The 24,468-nt window shown below is 48.4% G+C and overlaps 1 long non-coding RNA gene across 1 annotated transcript in view; it reads left to right on the top strand.

The window, feature by feature from the left end:
• Nucleotides 1-24,180, top strand: part of LOC142804081 (uncharacterized) — a 46,208-nt gene extending 22,028 nt beyond the window's left edge. Inside the window, exons 3-4 of the long non-coding RNA XR_012894457.1 lie at nucleotides 7,523-7,555; nucleotides 23,175-24,180. This is a non-coding gene — a long non-coding RNA (uncharacterized LOC142804081). The remainder of the gene's footprint in view (nucleotides 1-7,522; nucleotides 7,556-23,174) is intronic.
• The last annotated feature ends 288 nt before the right edge of the window (nucleotides 24,181-24,468 follow it).

Here is a 24,468-nt window from a genome sequence, read left to right as displayed (position 1 = left end):
GCCAATCCCCCATGGTGGGTTGCACCAGGATAAAATGAGCAAACAAACAAACAAGCATCGGAACCTGGCTGGACGCTGCAGTGGTGACTCCGCCTATAACTGCGTCCAATATAAAGCTGTGACCTCGGAATGGGCTCGCTGCCGCCGTCTCGCCTCTCCCACCTCAACATATGGTGACCCCGGACCGACCGACAAGCGACCGGTGCTGCACCGCTGCCTCTGAGCTTTGCGATCATGTTACAGCCAACTCACACCTTGCAGCTGCACTTTAACTCGCATCTGCTATCGTTCCAGACCGAAAAGACCTAGTGATCTGAAGGACGAGCGCTTCAACGAGCCATCGGCAGCCGCGTTCCCGCGACTCTGTCCGCCAGTGCAACCGTTCCAGTCGACCTACCCCAAGGTATGGTTTATGCAGCTTGACGCAGTTTTTGTGGTGAATGGCGTCACAGACCAGTCGCTGATGGACGCCATTCCTCTCGGCGCCCTTTCGGTAGAACTGCGTCATCTCGCTTCTACATCAAACTCAAGTCCGCAGTCGTACGATGACCTCTGCTCTTCCATGCTGGCCTCCTACGGCCTCACTTACCACCCGCTTCCGTTCAACCGTGACTTCGAGGTTTCCCCTGCGCCGTAGCGTGCGGAACGCTCCAGCGCGAACCTCTCCACTAAGCTGGACCTAAATTTGCCGGCTACGTCTTCTACAACCTCTCGTCTTGCCACCAGCGACGTGAGTCCCGGGTACGACTGCCCATCCGACGACGTTCTGGACATTCGTGCTGCATGTGGCCAGTCATTCACGAGATCCGACGTGGTTCTTTCAGACGTTCCTACCGCCAACGACCATGCCGACCCGAGGTGTATTTTTTCGAAGTCCTCGGCCGATGGTCCCACAGACACTCTCGCCACCCGCACGTCTTCTCCGACCTCCACAGACCACGACTTCTCGGACATGTCAGGCTACACGACGGCTACATCACCGCATGCCCCGGAGTCTACCAAGACTACGGATATCTTAACGCTCGCTATCCACCTCCCGGTCGCAGAACCTTGACCGTATACGATGTCTGAAGGCAACTTTCTACAATCCCCATCGCTCTGCATATCCTGCCAGCAGCGATGAGCATCGCCCTCATAGTCTCCCGCAGCCGAAGTTAAAGCCACCAGCCATCAACCACAGCCAAACCTCTCAGAAGCTGCGACTATGACTGACACTCCTGCGAATGACGTGCATAATCCATCTATGGGACAGCAGACCACACATGTCACACTTGCCGTAGAGGCAACGATTTGCTATACCAACCTGCGCAAGAAACCGCGTGCGCTGAATACTGAAGGTGTTTCCCCAAGTCAAAGTGCGCCCACTGAGCGTCCGGGAAAGTCTACACCTGCTGGATCCCATGACACACCTCCTACCGAATTCTCGACGGAAAGCGTGGCCCAGCACGCATGTAACTGGAATGTCGGCATGCCCTTTTACAAGCCGCAGACGGCATCCACCTCTTCCCAACGTGTACAATGCTACTTAACCACTGCCCACGTAAGCGGTCAAGTCCACTCATATTCGGTTGCTGCAAAAGTCACGACACCTGCGTGTCGACATCGCCGTGAGCACTGTGCACGCCCGCGAAAGCACCATCGAAGCTGTACTTATAAACGGGTGGTCTGCAAGACTTCACTGCACCTCTTCTGATTGTTTCGCGCGCAGGGGCACATGGGCTTTTGTGCACCCACCCTCTTCTCACCCTGAAAGCACCTTTACCTGCAATATTCACTCGCGACACCTTGTGCGCTCACGGCTGGCCCCAGCTGGTCATCCTGTCACTCACTTGTGTACGACCACAGCAACCCGACGCTTACTTCTTCGTTCACTGCGCAACTCCCAGTGTCGCCCCCCCCAAAGACCCACTGGTTCCTGAAGGTCTCTTCACGTTGACGACTCAGACTTCCCCACATACAATCCACGGACTGTCACATATATACAGAATATCTGTCTCTTTTGCTTTTCCTTTTGTGCATAAGCTTTAAATCACGCAAAGTGCTAGGGGCGGGGGGAGCCTATGTAGCGCCACGCTAGATTTGGCCAGCTGGCCGCGCAGAAAAAGAAACGAGCCGCATGGCACGTGAGGTGCGAGCAAGGAGGAATTTCAGAATGGCCTAGCATCGGAACCTGGCTGGACGCCTGCAGCGGCGATCTCGCCTGCGCCTGCGTCCAGAATAAAGGTGTGACTTTGGCGTGGGCTTGTCTCGCTTTCTCCCGTTCCTCTACAAAGGGAATGCTGGCGCAGGTATCAAAGTACTCCACAGCCAACGCTACATCACTGCACCTGGCCTCAAAGTCGGATATCCAAAAGTGTGTCAATCTACTTTCACCATGTCTTTCAACATTTTGTCTCAATATTGTGCTTCTACAACATAACATCTCACGTATTTGGGCTCAAAAAAGTACTGACCTGATTCTGAGACACCGTAAGGGGACATTTGTCGTTTCCTTGGTATGCTGTTCTGATGTGGTCCACACACCGGAGTCGGACTAGCAAGACATCTTTCACTTTGATTTCAAAGTGTTTGTCTGTGACTTTTAGTGAGCCAGCCTCATTGCAATCGACAATCTCCTGACGAGTAAACACCATTCACAGGGTGTGATTTCTACATCTTGCACGCAGCCAAAATCGGCGATATCGCTAACGCGGTCAAGGAACCTCAACTTAGTCACCGTTGTTTACGTACGTCATGGCTACATGGTGAGTCGGCCTCTATTAACAGATGAGCTGCTGTGTCTACCCGAAGTCACACTGTTATGAAACGCCACTGCGAACCCACCCCTCAAGAAATAGAAACTAAAGTGTTTTTTTTATTTACAGTGAAATCTGTTTATGACAAGGAGAAACGAAAAACTGTCCGCCAGCGGTGTCGCAAACAGTCTCCATTGGTTGTCCTATCTGTCACGTCAGTATCAGCGTCCTACCGAAGCATGCAGGCCATCGGCTGCGTTGTGAGTGACGTCGTCCATTCTGTCACAACCGTGGCGCTGAGCACGTGTGCATCAGTTTCTCTTAAAACCTTCCAATGGGCATGCAACGAACAACTCCAGAAGAGCGCCGACTGTGGAAACGTAAAAAAGCTCGCATTCACCGGGCTGATGGTGCACTCCTGGCACAAAACGGCCCCGGAAGTCCGAGTGCTGGCATCATCTGCGTACCGTTGATTCGGTAGCCGTCCAAGTCGTGCTAAATGGTGAACGAGAACGCTAGCGCCTGTGGTGGGTGGAGCCTGCAAACCACGCCACCGAGCTAGTTCGCGATGTCAAACGCTTGCAGCAATGCCACGGGGAAAATTAATGCGGGGTTCTTGAACCAGAGAAAACGGCAGCTAATTTCTTTCTGCTTATAGGCCACACGACCCAGTGCCTACGCCGAACAAGTGGCGCTGCGGCCTCAACGTGACGATTGCGGGAGTGGTTTTGCTGGAGCGAACGCCTGCTTTCGGCTGAAGTTTCTCTAGTGGCCCTTCGGACTCAGCTGTGACGTCTGTGACGACCTTCGGTTCGAGGACAACGACTGTGATTAACGCATCGAGAAATGCACTGAACCGTTCAATACACTCATCCATGACTGCGATCGTAGGAGGCGCAATGTGCAGCATATGAAATAAAAACAGAAGTAAACCAAAGCTAAACGTGTGCCTGATGTCGCTAAGATGCACGAACATGTAACCAATAACTGTGAAACGTTTCCATGCCACGTCAGGTTTAACTCACTGCTAAAACAAGAGCCACACGTTTATGCTTTCGCTAATAATTCATTTGAATGGCGCGTTTGGCTGGTGTTGATTTTTTCAAGGGCAGTGGTATTAAAAACACAACAATGTGTTACGACGCCCTACAGTAGAACCTTTAGGGTTCCCGACACTATAGTGTTTCATTTAAAGCAACAATCTGATAATATTTAAAATATGTGACAGTACTTTCTAAAATGTTATCTAAATTTATTTTGGTCACTCATAAAGTCTTCTGTGATGTGTTAAATATGCATTACTTCAATTTATGAAACTATTTGTCACATGATTCTCAGCCTTTTAATAAATTATATCACAGCGAACTATCACAGACAGCTGAAGTGGAAGACATGCAGCTTATGTCCCCACGGTTATATTATGTAGTACGTTCATGCCGAGAGTCTCACGAAGTACATTGGAAGTTCTGATTGTTGCAGAAAATTTGATAATCCTTTAGCATTTACAGTTAGGAAAAGCGGACAAAAACCTCTTTTTTCTTTTCTTGCCCTTATATAATTTGTCGAGGAGAGCAATCTATAGCACATAATGGTGGTTACATAGTGCACAAATCTGGACGTTTTTTTCATTATACGGTCAATACACGCTTTCTCAACGGATGACACACAACGCAAGCTTGCATATCATCAGAGTACATAACTCTTCAGAGCAAGCATATCATTTTCAAAGGGTCTTTAATGAAGTTTGACAATGCATGCGACAACAATACCGATGAACGAACGTTTGTTTCGCACACCAAAGCCTCCTTGAAACAAGTGAGCGATCGTGCGACCATCATTGGCTCTTCAGTGCTAACAGTAGCTTCTTAAAGTATACACATACTATAATGCATTTCGAAGGCCCGCATTAGCAATACTTCACTCTTAGAAGACTCTACTTTGCAAGACGGCTTTGTTGTGGCCCCAATTCCTTTTTCAAATGGTCTTCTATTCGACACTAGAAACTTAAGTCAAATGGAACGGTGGAGGAACACATGACCATCAGGAGAATAAGTTTCATGATTATGACATTTATTTACAAGTTATTTTTGAATATCACAATTGTAGTAGTAAGTACATTACTGTGTCATGTGCTTTTTGTTTTTTCCCATCTTTTCTGTCGCTTTTTCAAACTCTGTCATCTCGTTCCCACGTGACCCTGGACAGGTCACGTGGGTCACGTGGGAAGTGATCCTGGACGGGTTCACCACCCTACCTTTACTTCTCAATTATTGATTTTTTTCTCTCTTACGAATGTCTCTCTTGCTATGGTTACGATATAAGTATGAGGTACGCCGTAGTAATGTATTCTGGATTAACATGGGTTGCCGGTAGTTTTTTTATTATGCCTCCAAATCTGAGCACAGAGGTAGTCTCGCCTGTCGCAGGCATTCAAAAGCAAGGGTTATCATCGGGAATGGAACCTATGTTCTCAGTCTCAGCCGAACGACCTTGTTGAAGAACCTTCAACAAGACATTTTTTGTTGTCACGCACTTTAATATAGCGTCAGTGGTATTTGTGAGCAGTACATTTATATAATTGAGGTGAGCAGGTGGCGAAAGTGGTCCTAGCATCTTTGTGAGTTGTTTAATGCAAGTACCGTATAGGTGTGTTTTAGTCGGCATGCTCTTCGAAAAAACACGATTTGTTGTTTTTTCTAAGATATGATTATCAGTCTAGACATGTTTCGCTACACACTTTTCGCTACAATCTTTTATATACTAAATGATGACCTCTCTGTTTGTCGATATATATCGAACGTCTACAGCAGACATACTGTTACCATATAAGGGCCTTCAGGCACATTCCAGCAGCATTTCGCAGCTCTCAGTTATTCTGCGGAACATAAATGAATTCTGATTCTGTTGAAAACTCAATAATACCTGAAAAACGAACATTCTTCTGAGAGTACAGGTAAAATCTGAATCTCATCCGTGAAGGCAGTAAATTATTCTAGCGAAATTGAGAATGCTATTGGTGAAGTATTCAGTGGCTCTCTGCAATCACCAGGACGGAAAGAAGGCAGCGCCGGTACTTCAAACGCCATTTTTGGATTATAAATATTAGTCACAAAACTTCGCTACTTGTTGCTGCTTAATACTGGCCACTGTCATGTTCGGCACTCATGCTAACCCACTTACAAGGCTTTGTATAGCGTGGCCGACTTACTTGTCTAGCTCATTTACTTGATAGTTGTCAAAAAAAACGACTTACTAGTATGGCAGATAACAAACAATAGCTATAACAGGCGCATTGCCTGCTATAGAAGAAAATTGGGCCTCTGACGTCCATAAAATGGAATCCATACTTACCAAAATCAACTACATTGGCTTGAACGGGCCACTATAACTAACGCTTCAGTCGTTTACAGTGTGAACACGAACAGCAAAAAAGCAACCTCTGGGATACTTCTTCAGCCAAGACATTCAAAGGGACTGATATTGATCGCAAATATGGGTAACTTTTACGAAGGAGTTTAATCAAATGTGACTGCAGAGAAAGTGCGAGGTAAATGAGACGCTGTTCTACCTTGAGGCTTGTGAGAAAGCTCAGGGATAAACTGAAACTCATCAAATTTATTATTATTTTCGTTGTCAGTGTTTTATAATGCTTCATTGATTGATTGTAAAGTGAAGTTTAACGTCAATACCACCATAAGATCATGAGAGATGCTGTGAAGGGCTCTGAAAATTTTGACCACCGAGAGTTTTTTAACGTGCACCGAAGTATGAGCACACGGGCCTACAGCATTTCACCTCCATCGAAAATGCAGCTGCCGCCGCCGCCACCGGGATTCGATCCCGCGACCTGCGGGTCAGCAGCCGAGTACCTTAGCCACTACACCACCGCGACTTGGCTCTTTCAAAATGCTGCTGTCAGTGCAAGTGAAATCTGCGCTGATGAAACTGCTCGTTTTTCTGGAAGAAATTATCTTCAGACTTACACGAAGCACACTGAAAACTTAAAAACGAGCAGCACCAGCTAAAGCAGCAAAAAAGTGACGAACCACCCGACGTGTTGAAACTGATGCATTTTTCTGGATATGGTGCCATGAAGAAAACGTACGCATAAAAGAACGTATGTTCAAGTATGTACGTCTATGTTTTCCTAAAAACCAAACACAAAGTTTTAGGTTCGTGCATTAGTGCCTCCTCTCATTTGCGTCCTTTTTCTGCGTAGATCACTTTTATACGCAGAATATTGCATAAATGTCGAAAAAAAGAGAAATACACTACAATGGAATTATCACAGGCTGTCGAATATACAAAAAATAACGGAAGTTGTGTTATTTCTTTTATAGCCCCAGTATTCCATCCGGTAAACCCTACGAGACAGCCCTAATGTTGGCTGTTTTAAAAGCGGGCGGAAACAGACCGCGACACTAACAGCAATGATCCATCGCGCGTAGGTGGTCACATGATTTTCGAGCTCGAGCTTACAAAGGCATTCGTACTGGTGAAGGGTTTGTTTTGCAAAATGCTAGAACTTCTCACTATACAACTACGACATGTTTATATATATGAAGAATAAATAAAATACAAATCCTGCCGTGATAAATAAATACTTCTTATTTTTAAGGATTCTGTGAACAAGGCATACCCACACAATGATGTGTCCGTCTTGTTTGGGACGTAGACGCTAATTAGGCACACATTCTGTACAATCTTTGCGCTTTAACAACCTTGGTAGCACTTGAGACGCCTAAATAAACAAGTTGGCCTAAACTTCCGCCGGTTCTATATTTCAGATTCCAGGTAGCCACTCTGCGGGCCGACATGAGGTTCGTATATTTCGTATGCTTCTTAGCGTTGTGGTGCCAGTATATGCACACTTGTTCTGCGAAGAAGAGGGAAAGGTTGTGGGTGTGCAGAAACATTTTCACCGAGCGAATGAACGGAAACTGGGACAGCACTAGCTGGACCTGCACTGTTTGCCTTCAAATTTTGTGAGGTTGTTGAGCGAGAAGGCTTAATGCACACCACTTTCCACACTTAACGTGACCTCAACCACCAGTTTCCCGCACCATAATTTGCGGAAAAAAAACGTGCTGTAGGGTTATTTAGTTGTGCAGTTTATTCGTTGATATTGCCACGTTCCATTTACCAAGTTTTTGTTATTGTCCCAAAACACCACACGATTCTCAGCGCAAACCGCACCTGCAGTTTTCTAGAAGGTTCCGGACTGTAGTAGATCATTTCGATAAGATCACGCCCACTGTGCGAACGGTACAGATTGTTCTGGAACCTACGCTACCGCCAGCGATAACGCTAGAACATTCGACGGCAAGAGTATAAATGCCGACGCGCTTCGCCGCTTGTCAGTTGTTGATCGAAGGCCGACGCTCCGTTCGCCGCTATCAATCCGAGACTGCTATCTGTGCGAGACTGCTGCTGTAATTGGACTTTCCGTTTACCGGGCACAGGTTAGCCCAAATAAACAGTTAAATCCCAACACGAAGTCTCCTGTCTTCGGCCACGTCACGACCCCGTGACATCTGGTGGAGGTGCTGCTTCGTTCATGTACCGGACGCCCCCGTCAAGCCGTGAACCCAGCCCACGTCGCGGAGAAGACACCGACGCCAACCAGGAGAAGCGAACCAGCCGCCGACAGCAAGGGCTACCACCGGAGTACGGGCTTCTACCAGACAAGGCGCGGAAGACGAAGGCCATGACCGCGACTGCAGCGACAATGACAACCGCAGCGTCCCAGCCCACGATGGTCATGCATCAACCCTCCACCAATTTTCCATGGGTCATCGTTCGAAGACCCGGAGTCCTGGCTAGAAACATACGAACGTGTGGCCGCCCTCAACCACTGGGACCATGACGAAAAGCTGCGTCGTGTGTTCTTCTATTTGGAAGACACCGCAAGGACTTGGCTTGAAAACCGGGAGTCCACGCTCCGAACGTGAAATTTTTTCTGCGGCGCATTCCTGCAAACGTTCGCGAGCGTCGCTCGCAAAGAGAGGGCCGCTGCTTCATTAGAGACTCGGGTTCAGCTACCAAATGAAAATGTCACCATTTTAACAGAAGAAATGACCCGACTATTCCGTCACGCTGACCCAGACATGCTTGAGGAGAAAAAAGTTCGTTTCCTCATGCGATGGGTCAAACAGGAGCTCTTCGCGGGACTGATGAGAAACCCACCGATAACCGTCCAAGAATTTGTAGCCGTAGCGACCACTATCGAAAAGACCCTGGACATGCGCACCAGACAGTATAATCGTCGCCTGACTGCAGACTGCGCTGCTGTTCAAGCCAGTAACTCCGGAGACCTGCGTGAAACGATCCGAGCGATCTTGCGGGAAGAGCTGCGCAAGCTGTTGCCTTCGGCACAAACTCAAGTGGATTCAATTGCCGACATTGTGCGAAAAGAAGTTCGGCAATCGCTTCAAATTCCTCACGCACCGCTGCCCGAGCCGGAAGCTATGAGCTACGCCGCCTTCAGTCGGCGCTCCTAAATCACCTGACTTAGAAGCCGTCGTTGAAGGCAGTCAGCATCTGTTGGTCACCCGAAATATTTGCGTCGCAAGAGGAATTTCAGAGCTGCGGGGAGGCAAAGCAACGGTTATGCTCACCAATTTCAGCAATGAGTACAAACATGTGAACAAAGGAACAACGGTCGCATACATCGAAGAAATTGTCGAAGCCACCAGTGCTTTCGCCCTCGCCGATTCTGCGGAACCTGCTCAGAAGAACCAAGCCCCTCCCATAGCTTTCGACGTCAATCCCAGACTTCCGAACGATAAGCAAGAACAGCTCAAGGCCCTGCTCCTGCAATACGAAGATTGCTTTTCGTCGTCACTGAAAATTCGGCAGACCCCAATCACGAAACATCGCATCATAACCGAAGAAAATGCCAAACCACTCCGTCAGAGTCCGTACAGGGTTTTGACGCGAGAACGTGAGGCCATGAAGAGACAAGTTGATGAAATGCTGCGGGATGACATTTACCAGCCGTCCAAGAGTCCATGGGCATCCCCCGTGGTGTTAGTGAAGAAAAAGGATGGGACCCTACGTTTCTGCGTCAATTATCGCCACCTGAACAAAATCACAAGAAAGAACGTGTATCCCCTCCCACGAATAGACGACGCACTTGATCGACTCCATAACGCCAGGTACCTTTCGTCAATGGATCTCAAGACTGGCTATTTGCAAATCGAAGTCGACGAAAGAGACCGAGAGAAGACGGCGTTTATAACACCGGACGGCCTCTTCGAGTTTAAGGTGATGCCCTTCGGCCTTTGCTCAGCGCCTGCAACGTTTCAACGCGTTGTGGATACAGTACTGGAAGGATTTAAGTGGCATACTTGCCTTGTGTACTTGGACGACGTCGTCGTGTTTTGCTCGAGTTTCGACGAGCATCTTCGGCGCCTTGAAGCTGTACTTCAAGCCATAAAGACTTCCGGACTCACACTGAAGCCAGAAAAGTGCAGATTTGCGTATGAGGAGCTCTTGTTTCTGGGGCACGTTATCAGCAAGTCTGGAGTTCGTCCCGATCCATAGAAAACAGCCGCCATCGCCGACTTTCCGCCGCCCACTGACAAGAAAGCCGTGCGCCGATTTCTGTGCCTGTGTGCCTATTATAGGCGGTTCGTGAAAAACTTCGCCCGCATCGCCGATCCTCTCACTAACCTTACCAAGGCCGACGTGGAGTTTAAGTGGGAAACTACGCAGGAACACGCTTTTCAGGAGCTTAAACATCGCCTCCAGACGCCTCCGTTACTTGCCCATTTCGACGAATTCGCCGAGACAGAAATACATACTGACGCAAGCAGCGTAGGTCTTGGCGCCTTTCTTGTGCAGAGGGCTGACGGGCTTGAAAGGGTTATTAGTTACGCCAGCCGATCGCTATCCAAAGCAGAAGCAAATTATTCCACAACAGAAAAGCAGTGCCTCGCCATCATCTGGGCTACGTCGAAATTTCGCCCCTACCTCTACGGCAGGCCCTTCAAAGTTGTGAGCGACCACCACGCATTGTGTTGGCTAGCCACCTTGAAGGACCCCTCAGGTCGCCTCGCACGATGGAGCCTGAGACTTCAAGATTATGACATTACTGTCATTTACAAGTCCGGCAAAAAACACTCCGACGCCGACTGTCTCTCTCGTGCGCCTGTCGACCAACCACTACCCGACGACCCGGATGACGACTACTTCTTAGGAACGATAACTAACGACGACTTCGCTGAACGACAGAGGGCTGACCCGGAACTTAAGGCCCTAATAGAATACCTCGAAGGCAGGACCGCCGAAGTCCCGAAGGTATTCAAGCGCGCACTTGCGTCGTTCTTTCTACGAAACGGTCTTCTATAAAAGAAGCACTTTTCACCGCTTCGAGCTAAGTACCTCCTTGTGGTACCTTCAGCTCTGCGACCAGAACTCCTGCAGGCCCTTCACGATGATCCGACGGCAGGGCACCTCGGTGTTTCTCGCACGCTCGCGAGGATACAAGAAAGGTACTACTGGCCACGTCTTACCACCGACGTCACTCGTTATTTGAGAACATGCCGGGACTGTCAGCGACGCAAGACACCGCCGGCAAGGCCAGCGGGACTTCTGCAGCCAATTGATCCACCTTACCGACCTTTCCAGCAGATTGGTATAGACCTACTGGGGCCGTTCCCGACGTCGGCTTTTGGAAACAAGTGGATCGTGGTAGCTACCGACTACCTCACCCGCTACGCCGAGACAAAAGCCCTGCCAAAAGGCAGTGCATTCGAAGTAGCTAAATTCTTCGTCGAAAATATCGTCCTACGTCATGGCGCCCCGGAGGTCCTTATCACCGACAAAGAAACGGCATTCACAGCCGACCTAACTCAAGCGATCTTGGCATACAGCCAAACAAACCACCGCCGGACGACAGCGTACCACCCACAGACCAACGGCCTCACCGAGCGGCTTAACAAGACGATCGCCGATATGCTGTCAATGTACGTCGATGTCGAACACAAGACGTGGGACGCCATTCTTCCGTATGTGACATTCGCATACAACACGGCTGTGCAGGAGACGACGCAGATATCTCCATACAAATTGGTCTACGGAAGGAGCCCGGCAACGACGCTCGATGCCATGTTACCCAACGTCACCGACGAAGAAAACCTCGATGTGAGCGAGTACCTTCAACGCGCCGAAGAAGCCCGACAACTTGCGCGTCTCCATATCAAAAATCAGCAGACGACCGAGAGCCACCGTTACAACCTTCGACGACGCTTCGTGGAATACCAGCCCGGTGAACGTGTTTGGGTGTGGACGCCGATACGCCGACGTGGACTAAGTGAAAAGCTTCTGCGACGGTACTTCGGACCGTACAGGGTGGTTCGACGTCTCGGCCCACTTGATTACGAGGTTGTCCCCGACAGCATCACGAACTCTCAACGACGCCGATCGCGACCTGAAGTCGTCTATGTCGCGTGCCTCAAGCCGTTTCATGCGCGTTAACACACTGAACTAGTGTTTTTTTGTATTATTGTTGTATCGTAATTTATTCATTGTACTTTCTTGCATTATTATTGTACTTTCATCTTTAGTTAAAGCATCGGGACGATGCCTTTTTTCAGAGGGGGGCAATGCCACGTTCCATTTCCCAAGTTTTTGTTATTGTCCCAAAACACCACACGATTCTCAGCGCAAACCGCACCTGCAGTTTTCTAGAAGGTTCCGGACTGTAGTAGATCATTTCGATAAGATCACGCCCACTGTGCGAACGGTACAGATTGTTCTGGAACCTACGCTACCGCCAGCGATAACGCTAGAACATTCGACGGCAAGAGTATAAATGCCGACGCGCTTCGCCGCTTGTCAGTTGTTGATCGAAGGCCGACGCTCCGTTCGCCGCTATCAGTCCGAGACTGCTATCTGTGCGAGACTGCTGCTGTAATTGGACTTTCCGTTTACCGGGCACAGGTTCGCCCAAATAAACAGTTAAATCCCAACACGAAGTCTCCTGTCTTCGGCCACGTCACGACCCCGTGACAATATGAGAGTTTCTGTTCAGCTAATCCACCCTTCGCTAGCTAATGGTCTTTTAGACGTGGCTCATACTGCGGGTGTACTAGCTGATAGTCGTAACTCAAGTGAAAAGCGTTTATTATTACGCAGCTTTAGGGTAACCATTGTGTTCCTTTAAGGGCTATCTGCACGCTGGCCACAAACTTACGCGTAGTCTGTGCATGCCTAATTTTCAATTTTTCCGACGGTTTTGCAGAACATCGCTTTACGCGAGCTCAAGGCGTTATAGGTGTACACATAACAGGTGGTCGAAGTATAAATGTGCACTCTCCACCTGATCTTTTACTGATATAATAGCGCATTCTATATAATCTGTGTATTTGGCATTCTCACATTCGACGCTTGTGGACTTCGGCTTTCTCACACATGTAGTCTATATTTTTGTAGATATCCGAAAAACAGCCCTTACGGACGCTGACGTACAAGAAAAAGATTAACCGCAGAGCTTACTCGTAACTGAATATTTATTAGGAGCAGATGAGCAGAGAAGTTCATTATCATTATTCATGAACGCTGTGCTTTGAAGTCAATATTATCATTATCTATATCAGCAGCCAAATTAACTACGAACAAATTTTGAACTTGCAGTGATTCTATAAAAAGGCGCCCTGCGACGCCAATTGTGCATGTATTTTTCATTGTTTCTTTTGGTGCTGCGGGAGGCACCGATATTAGGGAGTTGTAGCTTGTACGTATACTTCTTTACTTTAACATGTTATCGGATACCGTTTGGCGTTTACTGTCTCTTCGGAACGCATATCTTTCAATGTTCCAGCTCCTCGTACGTAAACGTTTTCGTACGTACGCAAACACGTATACATTTAGGATTTTGCAACCGATAAATGGTGAAGCTAACTGTATATAAACTGAATTTAACTTACATCGGTGTAAATAACCGTTGTGACAAAAGCACGAGTCCTTTTTATCGTGTACAGCATTCTCGTATGCAGGAAAGATTGAAAAATACAAGGCTACTGCAACTATAGTGTCGAAATCTTGTGGCACTTCGTACAACCACAGTCATGAGCACGTTGGCTTACGCGTAACGTTTTTGAGGAGAAAATCAATAAACAGGTCACTCATTTGTAAAATGCCGCTGTGCGGTTCTTGCACGAGAAGTACAATGCACGATGTTTCTGCAATAACAATTTAGTGATTTCTTTGTTCACTGTTGTTCCGCTATTTGGCACAACCTATCCAGTTTGTCTGGGGCTCGCATGTTTACAGCGTCTATGTGATAGGTCATTCGAGCTTTGGCATTCCGGCTGAAACAATGCATGCTATAGATGGTCGCACTTCAGCTTATTTGTTTTCAACTGGACGGCTCGCGTCTCCGCAGTGAGGATACCGCGAGTTTTTACGAACGAGGATAAATTTGCGAGAGAGGGTGGCAAACGTAAAGCCTATCTGGCGGGAGACATAATCCCCATCAGCGGGAACCATAAAGGTTTATGTTTCTTAAATACCCATACATGCACAGAATCTATCCGGTATCCCGTAACACGGTAGCCTAAAGAAGTATACATATAAGCTAAAAGCTCTTATTGTTATTCAAATGGCAACGCTAAAAGTGACGCTATTTTAATTTTAAACAGTTCCAGTAAGTTTAATTTTAACAACAAACTGCCTTGATCTCAGACTACGGTAACACACATGAGCTATTTTCAATATGGGAAGTAAAGTTATGTCAGGTGACGTGATGACAAGGACGGTTCACTTTTATTGGTTTGATTTGACACGTAAAGTGCTGTATGTGGTGGTAGCTCTAACTATACGAGTGAATGCTAAAAACAGCAAAAACTTTTCCTTCACCTTCTCAGAAGGAAATCATTCCTGTTTTTAGAAGACGCATTTTCAAAACAACGAACACAACACTTAGACTGCGAACGAGGGTATGCCACGCCTGCAACTAAAAGTGGAAATACATGCCGCGTTTTTAGCGAACCAAAAATGCGGCAAGTGGTGGGCGCTGACGTCACCATAGATTGAGTCTTGTAAGCAAGCCGGGAAATGACCCCGCCCAAAGCGTATATGTTTATCTAACACAGTTTGACCGTGCAAGCATGTGCTGTCGATCGTGGTTCGTAGTAACCAGTCTTACGACGCCGACAAAAAGAGCGATAGCGAGGTATTGGGGGAAGGCCACCATAAGATGACATTTCCGGTACATCTTTATGAGACGCTCGCTGTTAATGGAAGCGATCTTTGACGTCATCACGCAAGTGAAATGCAAAAAAGAACGTTTCTCGTCGACACATGCTCGAGTTTTGAACTTTGTCGACTCATAACTTCACTTTCTGCGCACTAATTCCCATATTTCTTGTTGATTTCGTCTCAGTAACCATTGTTACATACATAGCGGCGCTAAATAAGGCTGTCCCAAAAGTGTCGCACGGCCCTTTCAAGCGGCCACATTCGTGTTGAAAAGTCGGAGGCAGTCGCGTTCGGCCTCAGTTCTAGTCGAAAGACTTGGAGCATGTTTGTGCTTTTGAGTACTGCGCCACGAAGTTTTACTGCGATTATTATAATCATGCATGCAAGGAAGTCACGCGTGGGGTGTAAAAACCGCCTGTGACGAGCCAGCGCAGTTGCTCGTGGTGTTTTTCTCAGAGCAGGCCAAAGGCATAGGCGAACATGAACATGGTCGCCCTTTTTGTACTAGCTCTGTAGTAGTAGTAGTAGTAATAGACTTTTATTCAGCCAAATTTACAGGCCGAGCATTTCGACCGCCTGTGCGATCAGTCGACGCTGTTCTTCTTCCCCTTCGGCGCCGATCCAATCGAGCCAGGAGGTGATGGAAAGGGATGGTGGAGGGTAATAGCTGGATTGCTGAGCAGTTGGGCAGTAAAACAGGCAGTGTGACAGGTCAGCGTATGGGGAAGGACAATTAGGACAGCAGGGGTTAGACCTATATTTATAAAGGAAAAGGCGAGAGGGGGTTATCAAGCAGTTCATTTGGATGTGCCGTAGAGTTCGAGCCTCCAGCGCCGTGAGTGATGGATGAGGGGGAGGGTAAAGACGCTTGTCGAGCCGGAGCTGGAGATATACCTCCTTGATAGTGTGACGCAAGGAGATCTGCCCATCGTTATTCGCGGAGCTCTCACTGTCTTCCGAAGGTGTGGGCCAGGGAATGAACGGTGCCCGGTGCAATATATCGCGGGCAAGCTGATGAGCTAGCTCATTGCCGTTAATACCCGAATGCCCAGGAACCCAGTGGAGGAAGACAGTGGAGGGTTGAAGAGCAGAGGCCGCTCGCTCGACCTCCTGTTGAAGAGCAGGGGGCAACGTGTTGTTCTGTATGTGACGGATGGCGGCGTGAGAGTCGGAGTAAATCGTGTACTCGGGGAGAGAAGGGAGGGAGGAAAATGACTGCATGGCGTGGACCATGGAAAGGACTTCGAGCGAAAGTACATTTGGCGGGTGTAAGTATGGCCCGCTGGTGTGCGTGTCAGGTGACGAAAGGTGTGGATGGTAGATAACGTAGCCACACGAGCCCCGAGGAGCCATGTATGAGGCATCCGTGTAGGCAACTCCCTGTGTAGAGAGAGGAGGAGAATGATGCTGTGCTGCCGCATGACGCCGGCCGGCGTGAAGAACGGGAGACATATTGGATGGGAGGGGAAGGATGCGAAGGTTAGAAGCAGCGGTGCTAGCGGCAGAAGGCAAGGTGGGCACGGAAACGGGAATGTGAGGGATACCAGCTTGGGCTAATAGCCATTGACCTTGACGAGTGAGAGAAAGACGGGCAATCTGAGAGTCGTGGTGCAGAGAAATAAGAGAACGTAATGGATGGAAGAGGCCTGTGGCAAAGAGCTTAGTGGTAGAGGTAGTGAGAGGGAGGTTTAGAGCTGCCTTGAAGAGGCCTAATAGAGCTCTTTCAAGTGTGTTGAGTTGCGTTTCGGTGAAATGAACGTAGGGTACAAAGTACAAGAACTTGTTAAGGGCAAGCGCATGTGCAATCCGGCACGCATGAGCCTCGTGGAGACCCGACTGCCGAGTGACAACGCGTCGCAGGAGGTGGGCCACCGAGTGGCAAGTCCTCACAGCGTGATGTAGGGCCTGCGCGTTTTTTGTCGCGTGCAAAGGGAAGCCAAGAACTTTGCATTGCTGAACAGTGGGGATGAGAGAGCTAGAAAGATGTAGGGAGATGAGGGTATTGTGGGAGCGCTGGTACGCAGACCGGTTTAGTAAAAGTAGTTCACATTTCTCCGGTGCAGGGGACAGGCCAGCAGTAGCGAGAAAGGAAGCGATAAGGTCCAGGCCACGTTGCAAAGTATCCTGCACGTGGCCGGGACATCCAGACGTACACCAGAGAGTGATGTCGTCTGCATAAAAAAATATGGTGGAGGTCAGGTATTTGGGACAGTTGGGAGGCAAGGGGGGCCATAGCCATATTAAATAGAGTAGGAGATAGTACGGCACCTTGAGGAGTGCCGCGGGTGAGGGAGTGTGGGTTAGACAAATGAGTATCGACTCTGAAGCGAGCAACTCGATTGTAAAGAAATGATCGGATGTAAGAATACATGCGGGAGCCACATGACAGGGAGGAGAGCTGAGCGAGTATGTGGTCATGACTCACGCCATCGAATGCCTTCCGTACATCGACGGTTACAAGCGCATGGATCTGACTACGAGAAGGTGAAAGAAAAGTATGCTGAAGAACAAGGAACATGTCCTGCGCACAAACGTGGCGTCGGAAGCCAATAAGAGAAGGAGGGAAAAACTCTTTCGCCTCAATAAAATCAGACAGTCGAGTCAAGGCCATTCGCTCAAGAGTCTTGCCAATGCATGACGTCAAAGAGATAGGGCGAAGGTTAGAGAGAGATGGAGGTTTGCCGGGCTTCAGAATCATGCGAATTAGAGATGATGTCCAAGAGCTTGGAAGACAGCCGCTGTTCCATGCTTCGTTGAATGTGTGTAAGAGAAATTCCTTCGCGTTGTCGGGGAGATTACGTAGTGTAGTATATGTTATCTCATCCTCACCGGGTGCCGAGCGGGTAGATTGAGTGGCTAAGGCAGCTTCCAGCTCCCTGAGCGTGAATGGGCGGTCCAGGTCTGGGTTGGCTTCGCCACAGTAATCTGGGTAGGAAGGTGTGAGAGGGGGTGGGAGATACAGAGATTTTAAATTTTCAAACACATCAGATGGAGACCCTTGAGTGAGAGCTTTAGCTAGGGTGGGAGCAACGGCAGGCTTGGTACCTAAGAGAGACCTAAACAGAGACCATGTAGAGCGCGAGTGCAGTGTGGAGTCAAGGCCGTCACACAGCGTGTTCCAACGAGAGTGCTCGAGAGAAGTGCCGTAAGCGATAATTTCAGCCCGCAGAGCATCAATTCGGAAGGAAAGTTGGAAGTTATGTGGCTGGGAGCGGAGAGCGCGTTTCAAACGTTTATGACGTCGCCATAATCGGAGGAAGTGAGGATCAGGGTCAGGAATAGGGAGTTGAAAACGAGCGCGGCGACTACAGGATGTCATTGCTGCGGAGATCCGCGACGTCCAGTCGTCGTAAGTTTTAAATGAGTCAGACAAAAGGTTATTACGGAATGCTTCCCAGTCAGTGTGAGCGACTCGTTGTTTCCGCCTATTGTGGGAAAGAGGGATGGTGATGTGTATGAGAAAGTGATCACTGAAAAAATTTTCAGCGGAGACCTGCCAGTGAAAAGGAAGGGAACTCCGAGAGAACGTAAGATCGGGTGTAGTGGAACGCTGTGAAACAGTGCCCGCTCGAGTAGGGGTGTCAGGAGTATTAAGAAGGGTGAGATGGCGTTCCTGGGCGAGGCAGTGTAGAAGGCGACCTGGTTTGAGTGTTTGGGGGTAACACCAGAGCCTATGAGGAGCATTAAAGTCACCCCCAAGGAGGATATGGGTGGTCGATGGAAGGGAGTGCAGGAATTTGCCAAGAGCACTAAACAAAGAGGACGTGACAGGGGGGTTGTAAAATGACATCAGAGCGAGAGAAATACGGGTAGAGGGTTGGTAATAGACCACACCAACTAAATGTTTCAGGAGGGGGGAGGGTACGTCTAGTGGTTCAACGAGAACGTCATTGCGTACATAAATGGACGCAAGTGGCTTTCCCGTCGTAGCGTGATATGCACGGCAGCCCGGGACGGCAAGGGCCGCCCGAGTCTCCTGTATAAGGAGAAAATGGGGTAATGTTTGGCGGGTGAGAAGATATTGATGGAGAGGGGTCCTATTATGACGAAAGTTGCGGCAGTTCCACTGCAAGATATCGAGGTCCTTTTCACGCGCCATCTAGGTCTTTGGAGTAGAGGAAGCACCTACGCGTGCGCGTTCCTTCTTTTTTGCCGGGGGAAGTGACTCCTGCAGGGAGTTAAGCATATAGGTGAAAGATTCCAGTTGCTTAGATTGGGTTTCGAGGGTCGTAAGAATCCGGACAATTGAATTTTCCAGCTGGACCAAACGAGTGTGATGCGCAGTGGTGGTGGTTTCGACCATGTCGGCCAATTTGGTTACATGGGAGCTGGAGGTCGGGGCGGTGAGTGTGGTGAGTTGCTTATTTAGCTCCGTGAGTTGAGAGGTAAGAGAGGATGTGGTAGTTGCGAGTGTCTGCGTCAGTGCAAGTATTTTCTGTTGTAGCTCATCGGAGACGCGTTGTTGCTCGCGCTGGTTGCGCTCCAACATAGCCAGTCGCAGATCGAAGGAGCGGCTCTCGTTACTTGAAAATGGTGAAGGTGTGTTTGATGAAGAAGTGCACATGGGAGGTGTTCCCTTAACCTTAGCGGCGTATGAGCCCGGGGGGGATGTTGCGGGAGGTGATAGGAGCTCATGCGCTGAAGAGGAGGGCGGCGAAGGCTGAGTGGCTCGGCGCATGGCTGTGCGACGGAGAAAAGCTGCTTTGGCGCAGTCGCGTTGCTTAGCTAGAAGGTAGGGGCAGGTGGAGTCTAGAGATGAGTGGGTGTTGACTTGGCAATGGATGCACCAGGGTTGGGCGCAAACGTGAGCATCGGGATCTGCTGGTAGAGGAGACGCACAGCGGCGGCACTTGGCCGGAACGCTGTGTTGGGGGCATTGATGAGCACGGTGCCCTATAGCAAGGCACCGAGTGCAAGTAGGGGGCTTGGGTTTATGTGGACGGCATCGGAAAGAGACGCGTTTGAAGTACACAAAGCGAGGGATGATGGTTCCAGCAAATGTTATGAGGACGGACTCAGTGGAGCCCATCATACGTGCAGCGAGTATATCTGAAGTAAAGGATTCGAGGTCATGCAAGAGCTGAGATGTTGTGAAGTGACCACCGACGTTGCGTATGACGCCGAGACATGATATTGGAGGACTGAGGGCACAGGGCTTAATGGTGATCGGCTTACCATTAAGTTCCAGACTTGTGAGGGAGAGTAGGAGGTGGGCAGTGAGAGGTGAGTGCGTTTTCAGAAACACAAGGCTCTGAGCAGGTTTGGCTTGAAGGGTGACCTCCGCACTGGTCTTGGGAGAGAGATTTGCGGCGGCTATGATGGTAGAAAGCAGGTCATAGAGAGGCAGTTTCGGCGTGAGTGTTCCGGGTGGAAGTTGGATTCCGACGGTGATGAGCTCGGAGCGGGGGCGGGCGGTCGAGGCAGGTTTTCGATTGGCACTAACGGTGTTCCAGCTGCCTTCAGGGGATGGCGTATTGTCTTCGTTGACTTGCGATGCCGTGAAGTCCATTTCCGTCGATAAGTCGTCAGCTGAAGTGATGGAAGGCAAAACTTCGGCGATGGAAGGAACGACGCTCGTCGAAACGCGCTTGTCGACAGACTCGGAATTTCCAATGGGTAGGCCAGACGCAGATAAGGTGGGGAGAGCAGCAGGCGTGGTTGATTGCAATGCCAACGCTGCATTACGGCTCTCGGGCTCCGGCGTTTGCGTGGCTATTAAGCTGAGAGTAGCAGAGACGCCACCAGCGTTGCACGTTGCCGGACCATGCGCGCTGTTGAGGAACGCTGCCTGTTGCTGTATTGTTGTCGGCGCAGGGCTGGTGACATTGCAAGATGTTGACAGTGGAGGCACGGCTGTATCAGCGGTACGACCGGAGGAGGCTGGGCTTACCGACAGGGCGTCAGTTGTCGTTGGTGTCGAGTGCTGGGCAGGACTCTGCATCGTGGAGGTGCAGGCGCGGCGCGTTAGGGTTAGCGCGGCGCCGCGCCGCTTCGTACTTTTGAAGGGGCTTGGGGGGCCAGCCTGGGGTCGGACCGGGGCCCGGATGGTGTCGGCATGTCCCGGAAGTCTTCTAGAAGGAATAGTGAGCTTGTACAGACACGGGTGGGGCCCGGTAACGGGCCAAGAACACGTGAAAGTGGAGCACTGTATGCGGCCAGCCAAACAAAACGGCGCCACCTGGCGGTCCCTCTACTAGCTCTGAATGTCAATAATTGAATGTTTACCACACAAGGTACGAAAATTGCGCCAACCTCACCGCCTTACAGGCGTAATGCTAACCGCACACCAATACTTTTCAACCATAAATACCTGAAATACATGCAGATTCGTATTTCCAGAGTTATTTCAATTAAGAAATTGTTTGGAGTGTAATTATTCGGCGGAAATGCAGGGTTCATTGCAGTTTACTTCAAGGGAATTCCCATTTCGTTAAAAGTTCGGCTCTGTGTTATTCTTAACAGTCCAAAATCTTAGACGAACTGATAGCTAAACGCAAAAATGGCTGAGCACAGGAAGCGTAGAATATCAGAGTTGTGAGCCAGTCGGTGCGAATTAATTCTAAACTTCTAAAAACTTGTTGTAATAGACGCAAGCACACTTTCCTAGGTTTTTCTGATTGCAATTAAACTATGAAAATGTGCCTTCAACATTTGCGTCATAAACACGGAGGGCCAGAAAACTGAGCGCGCAGTGTGAGAGCAGTGGTCATTACGCAACGTGGACTCTCAATAACAACAAGCGTTTTTTAGTGTTACAAACAGTTTGGCCCTGATGGTTCACAAAATCACTAATGAGCTGGCTTACGTCATCAGTTTCAAGAAACACCAAGGCTACAATCGGTGGCTAGGTTTTGAACGCGCGAGTAGTTCATGCTTTATATTTGGGTTCACAATCTGAACGCTGTACCAAAACTATTAATTGGTGTACTAGTGTCCATCGCAAAGGTTCTTCTCAACAGCCAGTCTTTACATTTCAGTCGAAGCAGCGTAGCACTCATGAACGTATGAGACGGCCATTGGTGATCATTCATGTCGAAGTGATCAATAGGCTTGTGACATCCGTTGTAAAGACCTCAAAGGGTTCCGGCATTGACTGAGGAGTGCGTGTGAACGAACACGTATTAAGAGGTAAATCTAGGGCACGAGAGCACGTTCTGCCCCGGTACTTAAATAAATGAGAGCGTAGCAGAAAAAATAGTCCTGGAACATTGACTTAATCAGCATTTGAAGAACATCTTCAAGCGATGAAACAACACTTTTTACTGTGTCTTCTTCCATCTTCTTGGTTCCGCCATTTCTCAAGAAAGATAAATTAACATGCCAACGTTGCAAAACAGCATCTAAAGCTTCATAAAAACAGAACCAGTGAGACACTCGTAAGTGACTTGAATGTCGTGCATATGCCGCACACGCAAGACCAAACTTACGGCGCAGCTCCCACTAGAATTTCAACAGACAGGAGAGTGCATGACAAAATCATGAAATGCCTTAAATGACAGAAAGCTCAAAGGCATTCAGAAGAGTTTGTGTGGTTATACTGAATGATACTGCGTTACATTGTTGAACTACTTGAAAGTTTATCATGAGGGTGCTGCGTCCAGGAAGACCGATCTTGATGTCATCTCGCCCTCCCACGGGCCTTACACATGTTGACCTGTCTTGCTCTGTGCTCAACAAGCATTTCATTAAATGTGTGACTGTTGACGTCGCCTAGTTAGTAGTTATATAAACCAAAGTTGCAAGTCTATCAATGACCACCCAGAATTCTGCTTCAACTGAGAACGAAAGGCCTTCATATCAGCCATCGAAAATTGGACTTTTTCGGATAAATATGGTTTGCGAAAATTTGTATGGGTGAGTGCTTACCAGATTTTTTTGAATTAATTTGAAAACACGCAGCTCTTAAGATATATGATAAAAAGGCTCTTACAAGCAGAGCTGTAAATATACGCGACTGCTTCGAGCTTTCCAGTACAAATATGCCCGCTTCCTGCATTCACCCTACCGTTCATTACTGAAGCTTAGTTAATTAGGCCATTGACAGTGATTAATATTCACTTACATTGTGTGCCTAGACAGCTGATCTGCAAAGGTAGCTTTCACGTACGTTCCAGAACAAATGAAAAGAAACCAAAATGTTGTCTGTTGAAGAAGTTATATTGGCAATCAACGATCTTCGTTCAAGAACATTACCTCCATGCCAACTTTAATTTGTATTATCTTCTTTCTTCGCAGGTGTCTCACTGTATAGACGGCGTATGCGTGCAGCGAAAGTCATCCCTCGCGCTTAAACGTTCGAAAAGGTCATGCCTACTTTTTGGAGCAGCATACAAAATAATTAAGAAGATTAAGGAAGCTAAAAGAAGGAAAAAGGAAAGAGAAATTGCTAGATTGGCTGCTTCCTATGGAGGGTCAAGCAGGGCAGATCAGGCGGAAGGGGAAGGTAGAGTCAACGTAGGTGCCGGTGGAGATTACGGTGGAAGAACGGCATCTTGGGCAGGAAGCACAGGAGGAGGAAGCGCTGGTTTGGGTGGAGGAATGCAGGGTGGATTTGGAGGAGGCGACGTGGGTAGTGGCGGAATATTTCCCGGAAGCCTTGAAGGAGCCAGCACAGATGCTGGTGGAGTGTTCCCGAGAAGAATTGAAGGAGCCCAAAGACGTCCTATTGGCGCGCTTTCTTACTGGTCGCAGAATAATGGGGAAGGAGACCCCGGCAATATTGCACCTACAGGTTCCTGGAGAACAAACTCTTGGGATGGAGGCACGGGGAATAGAGAAGAACCTGGCATGAATTCAAAAAATTTCGGCCCGTCGATTGGTGAACGCTTTGGCTCAGCATAAACGAGTTCAGATGCTGAAAGTTACGGCAGTTTTAGAGGTGACAGCGGCGATTACCGGAAAACAAACTAAAGTGACTTAAACAATCGCCAGCTGGCTTTTTATCATCAAAATAAATTTATTTCTTTAAAGATTGATGCGGATATAAATAAAAGTCTAAAATGCGCATGCGGGTACTCACCAAGCAGAGTGTATATTTTGTAACGTAGATACTTTATGCAAAACGTACAAAATTTTCACAACATATATCTCACAATCAGTCACATTTGAATGTTTTACTGCTCAGGGACAATATCATTCTGCCAACCTACGATCACGTACTTATCAATTATAAAAGAGTACCTAAGCATTATGAGCATTTCGGGGTACAGCTATCACGTGATTATATAAATATGTTGCTTTATATATTTCGTTTGTTTTATTTTATAAGCATGATGAATCAACAAGTGTGAATAATGCTTACAGTACACAAACGTTTCCCTTCAATATTACATACGTGCTTTGTGGTGGAAATATTTGCAGGGTGACTCGGTATGCAACACCTTAAAATATTACTGTTTTGCGGCATTTACATAAAATCAACCTTGCGCGACAGACCAGTGTCGTGTTATTGGGCTATTTGCACAATCACTAAAATTTGCCGTGGCGTTGTACAACTGCGACTCTATTTCCACAATCTTCCTTGCGCACT

Source organism: Rhipicephalus microplus, chromosome 3 (genome assembly GCF_043290135.1).
Source record: "Rhipicephalus microplus isolate Deutch F79 chromosome 3, USDA_Rmic, whole genome shotgun sequence".
NCBI lineage: Eukaryota > Metazoa > Arthropoda > Arachnida > Ixodida > Ixodidae > Rhipicephalus > Rhipicephalus microplus.
The sequence above is the reverse complement of the archived record's forward strand: the minus strand, read 5'-3'. Positions and strand labels throughout refer to the sequence as shown.